Below are 9,908 nucleotides of genomic sequence, written 5' to 3' on the forward strand. Positions count from 1 at the left end.
GACTTGCCCAAAGTCACACAGCTGACAAGTGGCAGAGCCGGGATTTGAACCCATGACCTCTGACTCCAAAGCCCGGGCTCTTTCCATTGAGCCATGCTGCTTTTCTATTTAATGACACGTTCCCTGTCCACAAGGAGCTATTAACAGAAATATGATGGATCAGCATTTTCAAGATAGGTGTTTCCATTCTTCATGTTACTTTATATACACAGCCTAGATACTCACCCTTCAAAATAATCACAATCCCAAAGTTAGTTCAGGTACTAGAAAATTGATCTGGGTATTTCTCTGCCATGAGAAGCAGTATGTTGTAGTGGATAGAACAGGGGGAGGTGGAAGACAGGAGGTTCTAATCCTGGCTCTACCACTTATCTGCTGTGTGACCTTGGGCAAGTCGCTTCACTTCTCTGTGCCTCAGTTACCTCATTTGTAAAATGGGAATTGAGACTGTGGGCCCCATGTGGGACAGGGGCTGTGTTCAACCCAATTGGCTTGTATCTACCCCCAGCACTGTCTGGCACATAGTAAGCACTTAGCAAATACAATTATTATTATTATTATTATTATTATTATTAGCCACAATGTGATTTGTGAGAATGCATACTTGACTTAACTGGATAATTTTCCCAGTCTACTTATTTTGCTAGTGAAGTATATATCAACATGTGTATACTTCCACTGTATAACAGATGCATTGTCTGAGTTATAAATTCCTGAAATAATTCTAAGAGTTTAACATGGTTTCTTGTTCTAAAACTGTACCGGTGCTTTAGTTAGTACCCACACATTTTTTAACACTTTCTCCTTCTCCATTAAAAATATAATTAACAAGCACATTGTACTAGTGATATGTTCTTATTTCAGGTCAGGTTGGAAAAAAAGATTTGCCTTACATTTATCCATTCAATTGAAAAACATATTTCCTTCAGCTAGAACTTTATATTGCTACATTGACTGCCCGAGGGTATTGATGACTTTTTTTTAGTGATCCACAAATGTCCATAAGTACATTTTTGAAAACAACAAAGGCAGGCCAGAGAAATAGAAGCAATAGTATCCTATAATATGACAGACAGAAAGACACTGACAATGAGGCAGATAATTATATAAGCTATTTACAGTAGCTATTTACAAAACAGGAATCATCTAAGGGTAGGGGCTAAATTATTTTACACCATCTTTAATATAACTAAAAGGGAAATGGAGTGGAAAAACACTCCTGGCTGGAAGAATGCGAAGGATGAACGAACAGTGCATCCAAAACACCTAAATTGGAGGCCCATGTGTGAAATGAAAAGCAATATAATCAACACAGACTTGTTATTAGACCCTACCATGAAAGTAAACAGCTTCATTTTAAGCATTGCTTCCTTTCTGTCACAGGACAGCAGGTTATTATTGACATTACCCAGTGATTGTAGCACATTTCAGATCACCTTATGGGTCTTACAATGAAACTCTATAACAGTATCTGCAATTTTTACATGGCGTAACACCAAGAAAATGTAAATCAGATTTCTCCTTTGAACATGCCCAGAAAAAAAACCCTGAGGAAATCAATCCACCCTAGTTTTAATATTCCAAAAGTAAATGAGACACTGTTCTCATTGTTTCAGAAAAATAGAAGTACAAGGAACTGGACATTTATGGCTCTCTTTGGTAGAACCTATAATTCACAAAGGGTATTCAGGGTCAGAAGAGTCACTTTCAGCTTCAGTGTGGCTGAAAGCAAGCAAACAATGCTTAGGTCATATTGTTTTGTTTTGGGGGGGGGGGGGTTGTTTATTTTTTTAAAGAGTATTTGTTAAGCACTTGCCATGTCCCAGGCACGGTATTAAGCTTTGGGGTAGATACAAGGTAATAATAATAATAATTATGGTATTTGTTACGTATTTATTTACGTATTTATTACTCTATTTTACTTGTACATATTTATTCTATTTTATTCTGTTAATATGCTTTGTTTTGTTGTCTCTATGTTCCCCCTCCTCCCCCTTTCCATCCCCTCGCCTTACCTCCTTCCCCTCCCCACAGCACCTGTATATATGTATATATGTTTGTACGTATTTATCACTATATTTATTTTACTTGTACATATATTATTATTATTATATATATTATTCCTCCCTTCAAGGCCCCCTTCCTCCCTTCAAGGCCCTACTGAGAGCTCACCTCCTCCAGGAGGCCTTCCCACACTGAGCCCCTTCCTTCCTCTCCCCCTCGTCCCCCCTCAATCCTCCCCATCTTGCCTCCTTCCCTTCCCCACAGCACCTGTGTATATGTATATATGTTTGTACATATTTATTACTCTATTTATTTATTTTACTTGTACATATCTATTCTATTTATTTTATTTTGTTAGTATGTTTGGTTTTGTTCTCTGTCTCCCCCTTTTAGACTGTGAGCCGGCTATTGGGTAGGGACTGTATATGTTGCCAACTTCTACTTCCCAAGCGCTTAGTACAGTGCTCTGCACACAGTAAGCGCTCAATAAATTCGATTGATGACGATGATTTGTTAAGCGCTTACTATGTGCCAAGCACTGTTCTAAGCGCCAGAGTAGATACAAGGTTATCAGGTTGTCCCACTAATAATTGCATTGGACACAATCCCTGTCCCACACAGGGCTTAGAGTCTTAATCCCCATTTTACAGATGAGGGAACTGAGGCACAGAGAAGTTAAGTGACTTGTCCAAGGTAACACAGCAGGCAAGTAGCAGAGTCAGGATTAGAGCCCAGATCTGACTCCCACACTCATGCTCTTTCCACTAGGCAATGCTGCTTCCCACCCTGAGGGAAGACTTTGGAAAAGGTCAGTGGAACTAGCCTTAAACCTTAGGAAAATGTCAGTGGGAATCCCTTTCGTCAGCCCACACCACACCTTTTCCCCTGGTATCCTGGCAGAAGAGGACTTTTTTGAGCCACTTCCCAGAGTAAGACTGGGATTTTAGACAACCCAGGGGATAGCGGAACTTTATTTCCGACTTGGGAGTGGTGCAATGTGAGGCAGTGGTGCTCTCATGCCCCAGAGTCCTTCCTTCCTAAAGAGAGGCCCGTTTCAGACCCTGATTGGGGTTTTTGCATTTTGCCTTCCCCAAGGCCTGAAATGAGACCCGGGTTCTTCCTTACTCCCTGTACCCCTGGCTTCTAGGTCTCCTTAAAGATTAAGCGTCATAAAAGGGAATACGGCTCCATGCTGGCATATTCGTATTTTAACAAATTTAACAAATGTCCTCAACAGACTAAGCCAGCACACTGGAAAAGCTATCTTTTTATTTAATTGGAAGTGACTCACAGTAAGACATTACTTCTAAATCAAGACAAGGTTAACCTGGGCACACTGCGAGTTCTACTTTTATTGGGATTTTAGGGAACTCAGCATGAATTCAGTCCTGGATGGAGGAATTATGCAGATAACACACCTTCCATCCCCAAACACCACTATTGTTTGAGAACCGTGGGAACAGCAGTGTTCTGTTCAGGTGTCGCTCCTTGCCTTCAACATATATTTTCAGTGGGGTTTTTTCGCAGAGTCAATCTAGTGCAGAGACAGGTGTCTCAGTGAGACAAATTCTCACTTTATTTTTCTCCTTTATCAAAGAGCACTATTTTTTTCAAAATCGGGCTTTCGGACTATTGTCAGCCATAATGCAATTATGTTTGCCTGTATTCAAACTCCAGGGAACCAGATTTGGCAGCCACACCTAATAAGCCTTCTATGTGTTTTTAAAGGTCAGTGACATTGTGTTGGAGCATGGGAAAGCCTTGTCCTATGGGCTCTCTTAATCTGTTTACACTATTCACCCATGCTGAGGGGAACACCACTAGCCAGTTGCCAGATTGCCCTCTTCCTGAAAGACAGTTCATTATTGAAGGTATCTCCCCACACTTGGGAAATACCGAGAATAATACAGAATGAAACTGCTCTTTAGAGATGAGGATTTTCAGACTATGCACTATAGCCATAATAGGATTGGCGGGGTGGTTGGCATCACAGCTGTTGCTTTAAAGAGCTTTTAGGTAAAGCAAAAGGATGTATTCACATTCAATATCAGAATCCCTAGAGAATTTGGTAAATTTTAAAAACTAAGTAAAATGGAGTAAGAATGGAGGTAAATCTGAAAAAGATGGCACTTGTTACAGTTTAAAAAGCAAATGTTATATTCTGAAGAGGTCCAGACTGGAAAATGAATAAGAAGGATTCAGAATGTAATGTTGCTGCTTGTTTGATGTTTTGAATTTAGAACCCTTTCCTCATTAATCCTCCACACATCCAAGAGAGAAGGATAGGTAGAAAGCATCCCTAAACTGAGCTGGTACCAACGGCAGAAGCAAATTGATCAGAATTTGGGATGGCAAATTCTGAATCTCAGTTTGGTCTCTCCCCTCCTAACACGCCTCCTCTTCCTCTTCTGGTGAGCTCTGATGATGCTGGCATTGACTGGTTGTTCACATTAACCGACATGTTCTTCGCCGTGCCAGTGTAGATGAGGCCCTGTCCTTAGAGGCTTTCAAAGTAAATCAGACAGACAAGAGGGTGCGCTTTCAATTCAGTTAGATTTTTCAAAGCAGTGGAGTAATCCCTCAATAATCACAGAGGTTTAGTTAACGTTAGTCTTTGGTGTCTTCCACAGACAAGGAAGCACCTTTTCTTTTCATCTATTATGCTCACTGACTCCTTTGGCTTACTCCTACAGCTCTATGTTAAATTACATTGGGCCATCACTGAATTGTGCCAATTAGGCAATCTTGTTGGAATAAGTGAGGTTTTCGGTTTCCTCTAATCTTTAGAGATGTCTGAATGAAAAAACAAAGCAACAACCTAGTTAGGCCCAAAATCCACTATTTCACTGGCTTCCATATTCACCACTCATTACTTTGTGTCAACTGGTAACATTGCCAAGGAGATAATCATTACTTCCAGGACAAAAATGAAAGGTTTGAAAATCCTTCCTTTTGTAAAGTTCAGACAGCAGGCAGCCCATTAATAAGTGTCATATCCCTCCCCCTACCCCACCCCCAGTATGTGCTTCTGTGCATCATCAGTTAATGCTCCTGGCTAAAGTTAGGAACAAGCCTTTTCTCCACCCAAGATAATCAGAGAGCAGCAGGTAGTAATGGTTTGATATGCCAGTCTCTCTGTGGCACCCTTGTGTCAGTTGAATGATCAGACATCTCCCTTTGTAATTTTGCATACTAGACATATAGTCATTATAACTGAACATCACTCCTGATTCACTGCTTCACCTTGACATCTGTTTTGTGTGAACACCAAGGTTGCCTTTTAGGCAACATTAGGAAGTCATTAGTCTCCCACAAAGCCGAACTCCTTCGGTGCTATCTCTTTTACACCATTGCGAGACTCTTCATTTCTGAATGTGCAGTAATCCAAGCATGGCCAGAATAATGCTCACATTCATTACAACTCTTGTGATCAGTAAGAGCCCAACCCTGACATGCTTCCAAATACGTGATTGAATGAAGGCTGCCTCCAACTTGACAGAAACATCCATCAGTTCCCATGGTTTTGAAGTCCTTCATAGGAAAATGACTGCAGGAAATTCACCACCTTTTCATATATGCAAAAAAATAAATAAAACCCTGCGTGAATTTTGTTTTTACTTAGGATGTCTGAATAAATCCCTTTAAATAGACTCACCAGTCCTATATTTTTCATTACTGATTTACTATTTTACCTCAAGTGGTACAGCAATAATACCCCTACTTAATATTTATAACCATCTTCCACAACTGTGGAAATAAATTCAGTTTTTAATTTCTCCAGTAGCCTAGGTGAATTCATTTAAACTTATTCTCTTGACCTGTTTTTCGAATTTTATTCTTTTCTCTGAAGTATGTCGGATAAAATTCAAAGCAGCAGGAACCATCAGTTAGGTAGGTAAAAGCAACATGTTCTATGAAAACATTATTACAGGTGATTAAAGTGTTCTACCTTCCAAACTGTATCCTGTTCTAATTAATCTCTGCCTCATGATACTAATGTGTAGATGTTGTATATTCATTAATTCATTGTGAAATAGAAGCATTATTTTATAAATGATACACTCCTGGCCTTTAATTACATCAATCTTAAATGACAAAATATAAGATGGCTTTAGATACCATGAATAGATTAAACGAGAACATCCTGTTGTTCTCATCCTACACCCACTTCCAAAGCGGGAGCGGAAATACTGGGCAGACTGAGGTGAGCAGGAAGACCTGACAACCAGGAAATATTAGAATAGCTGAAAAAAAGTTGCTAGATTTGCTGAAGGCCTTGAATGATCTCTTTTTAAATCCAGAAGGCTGAGATCCTTATTTGGGCGATCAAGTCATTGCTCTGTGATAAACAGTTTACCTTAATGATTGACAGGAGTCAGTAAACATGATAAGGTAGATATATGAACTAAGGAAAATACCATGAACATGACAACCCGCTACTACCAATCCATCTTTTATCACTTTGATAAACCGTAAGGATTGTTTTTCTCTTTTGTCCTTTTTTGCTTTTCAAATGACAGAAATAATTTATTTTAAACATCTAGACAGTTTGAAGCAGCCCTATTCTGTAGAGCCATTTGTGAGAAGCAGCATGGCCTAGCGGGTAGAGCATGGGCCTGAGTGTCAGAAACACCTGGTTCTAATCCCAGCTCCACCGCTTAATTATAATAATAATAATATTATTATTGTGGTATTTGGCCAGCACTTAAAACAGTACCTGGCACAGAGTAAGCGCTTAATACCATCCAAAAATGCAGGCAGCATAATACCAAGAAAGGGGTAGTTTGGGGGCTATGTGGACTAGTGGGAATAGTGAGAAGCAGCGTGGCTCAGTGGAAAAGAGCCCGGGCTTTGGGGTCAGAGATCGTGGGTTCAAATCCCAGCTCCGCCCCTTGTCAGCTGTGTGACTCTGGGCAAGTCACTTCACTTCTCTGGGCCTCAGTTCCCTCATCTGGAAAATGGGGATTAAGACTGTGAGTCCCCCTTGGGACAACCTGATCACCTTGTAACCTCCCCAGCGCTTAGAACAGTGCTTTGCACATAGTAAGCACTTAATAAATGCTATCATTATTAATAGCACAGGCCTGGGAGCCAGAAGGACCTGGGTTCTAATCCTGACTCCACCATGTGCCCGCTCTGTGACCTTGGGCAGGTCTCAACTTCTCTGTGCCTTAGTTTCCTCATTTGTAAAATGGGGATTCAATACCTACTCCTCTTCCTACTTAGATTGTGACCCTGCATGGAAAAATGTCTGATTATCTCATATTTTCCCCTGAGTTTAACACAGTGCTTGACACATAGTAAGCACTTAACAAATACCACCTCCTCAAAACACTTGCCCCCACCCTTCTTCCCTCCCTGGCTGCCATATTATGTACATATCCATAACTTCATTCATTCAGTCAATTCACTCAATTGTATTTATTGAACGCTTACTGTGCGCAGAGCATCATCATCATCAATCGTATTTATTGAGCACTTACTATGTGCAGAGAACTGCACTAAGCGCTTGGAAAGTACAACTTGGAAACAGAGACAATCCCTACCCAACAATGGGCACACAGTCCAGAACTTATTTATATTAATGTCTGTCTCCCGCTCTAGACTGTAAGCCTGTTGTGGGCAGGGAATGTGTATATCAACTCTGTTGTACTGTAGTCTCCCAAGCACTTAGTGCAGTGCTCTGCACACAGTGAGTGCTCAATAAATATGATTGGTTGATTGACCATAATTAGTTCCAGAGGGAATTTGTTTTGGGGGAGGGAGGTAAATTTACATAATCAGGGGAATGAAAAAAGGGAAGAGAAAGGAGAGAATTTTAAGAGGAGAAAATATAAGACAAGGGAATGTACTACGTGAGGTGCTTGGTACTCTGCTTAGGAACATGGCTTAGTGGATCAACCATGGGCCTGAAAGTCAAAAGGACCTGGGTTCTAATTCCACCTCTGCCACTAGTCTGCTGTGTGACTTTGGGCAAATTACTTAACTTCTCTGGGCCTCAGTTACCTCATCTGTAAAATGGGGATTAAGAGTGTGAGCCCCATGTGGGACCCCAGTGCTTAGCACACAGTAAGTACTTAACAAGTACCATAATTATTTTATTATTTATTATTATTTTCTTATTAGTAAATGGAATTTAAATTGCATTTTCTGTGTGTGGAGCTGGGTCCCATAACCTTATGTCATGGGATGAATAGGCAACAAACTTTTCAGTCATGCCTGATCGCATTCCACTTTCTACCACATCCAAACTTCAACCAACAGGGAACTTCTTTGGGTTACCATTGTTAGTTTCCGGAAGTCATTCATTGACTTACACATTAAAAGGATTTAATATAGTAGGGAGATTCAACTTCTCTTATTTAGGTACAATTAGTCAAAAAAAGCATTTCCTTTGAATAACTAGAAGAGTAGAAAAGTAAAATATTGTTGATTTCTGGAATTGTGGGATCTCCTTTAGGTGCAGTTGGCTCCCTTTAGGTATTCTATGAGAGAAGTCAATTTCAGAAATGTATCGATCCCATTGTTTTATAAAAAATGTCTGCAAAAAAATTAGGGCAATTCTCTACCAACTCACTCAATAGCTTTTCAATTAGTCTTGCAATGTTGGCAGTTTTTTGATGCTTCCTGTAACAGTGTCATCATTTAGCTTTAAAACCATTGAATGCTAAAATGTGTTTTCATCATTTTCTCTATTCAAATTTATAATCTATATTATTAGACATGTAACCATATTTAAAAGATTACATGTTTTAATATAATATTCCTTTGTTATCTGAGAATACTGTACCCTGTCACTGGAAAATGCTCTTTTTATTTATGTATCTACTACATGTGTTTTATTAGGAAATTCTTAATTCTATTTAGTACTTTTATTCGCAGAGCACTTTCAAATTGTTTAATCTCAATTTTGCCCTCACAACACCTCTGTGAAATATGGAAAGGCAGGGGGTATTCACACCTTACAGATGAAGAAACTGTGGGAAAAAGTTATTTGCGCAGCAGAGCCAGGACTAGAATCCAGGTACTCCAACCTCCAGACTTGTGCTCTTCTAATACACCATGCTGACCATTGTATGATTTGCATTTCATTTTTCATCTTTCAAAATAATGTCTTGTATTAAGGTAATTATTTTTCTTTCTTGGGTAATGTTACTTGGGTCTTTAAATTATGTTTCATGTTACCATATTTGCAACATCAAGGTGAAATTAAGAAAATCTTATACAACACACCTTGTGCATTTGTTATGTCAATCGATTTTTATTATTATTTCATAAAAAAAGAGGAACTGGGTTTTCCTATAAGGAAATTTTCCAATTTGTAAAGATACAGTCCAGTCTCACTCTGTAGTTGAATCATATTGATGTTTGCAAATGAAATCATTTCTATGTGTTTAGAACTTCTTGATGATACTGACAATGATGTTGGCGATTCAACTTCAAATTTTCAGATTTTAATGAACTTGAAGTTAGTAATGTGGAAAAACATTTCATCCACAAATTCTGACTAGGGTTGACAGCCCAATCTTGCCTGCTGTTGTATCCCTCAGCCTTACTGTAAGCGTAGTATGGAAGACCACTTTTTTCCAAATTATTATTTGCTCCTCCTTAAAAGGCCCTACATGCACTTAGAGGACCAGTTTCAGGTTTCTCTCCTTTCCTTCCTTCTCCCACCTAATTGGGTGTGTATTGTGTTTGGGTGGGAAGGAAGCAGGCTTTCTGGTGATAAAGCAATACCCCTGGGAAAAGAACATTAACATGCAAAAGGGGTTTCTAAGCAGTATAAATACCTGCACACGACTTCCATGTGCCACCAATCCCTCACGATGTATTTATGCAAGTGGTAAGGACTGCATCGGCCATTGGCAATCTTTCAAACGCTCAGAGCTCTTTGGGACCGACCG

Source organism: Tachyglossus aculeatus, chromosome 24, assembly GCF_015852505.1.
Source record: "Tachyglossus aculeatus isolate mTacAcu1 chromosome 24, mTacAcu1.pri, whole genome shotgun sequence".
Taxonomy (NCBI): Eukaryota; Metazoa; Chordata; class Mammalia; order Monotremata; family Tachyglossidae; genus Tachyglossus; species Tachyglossus aculeatus.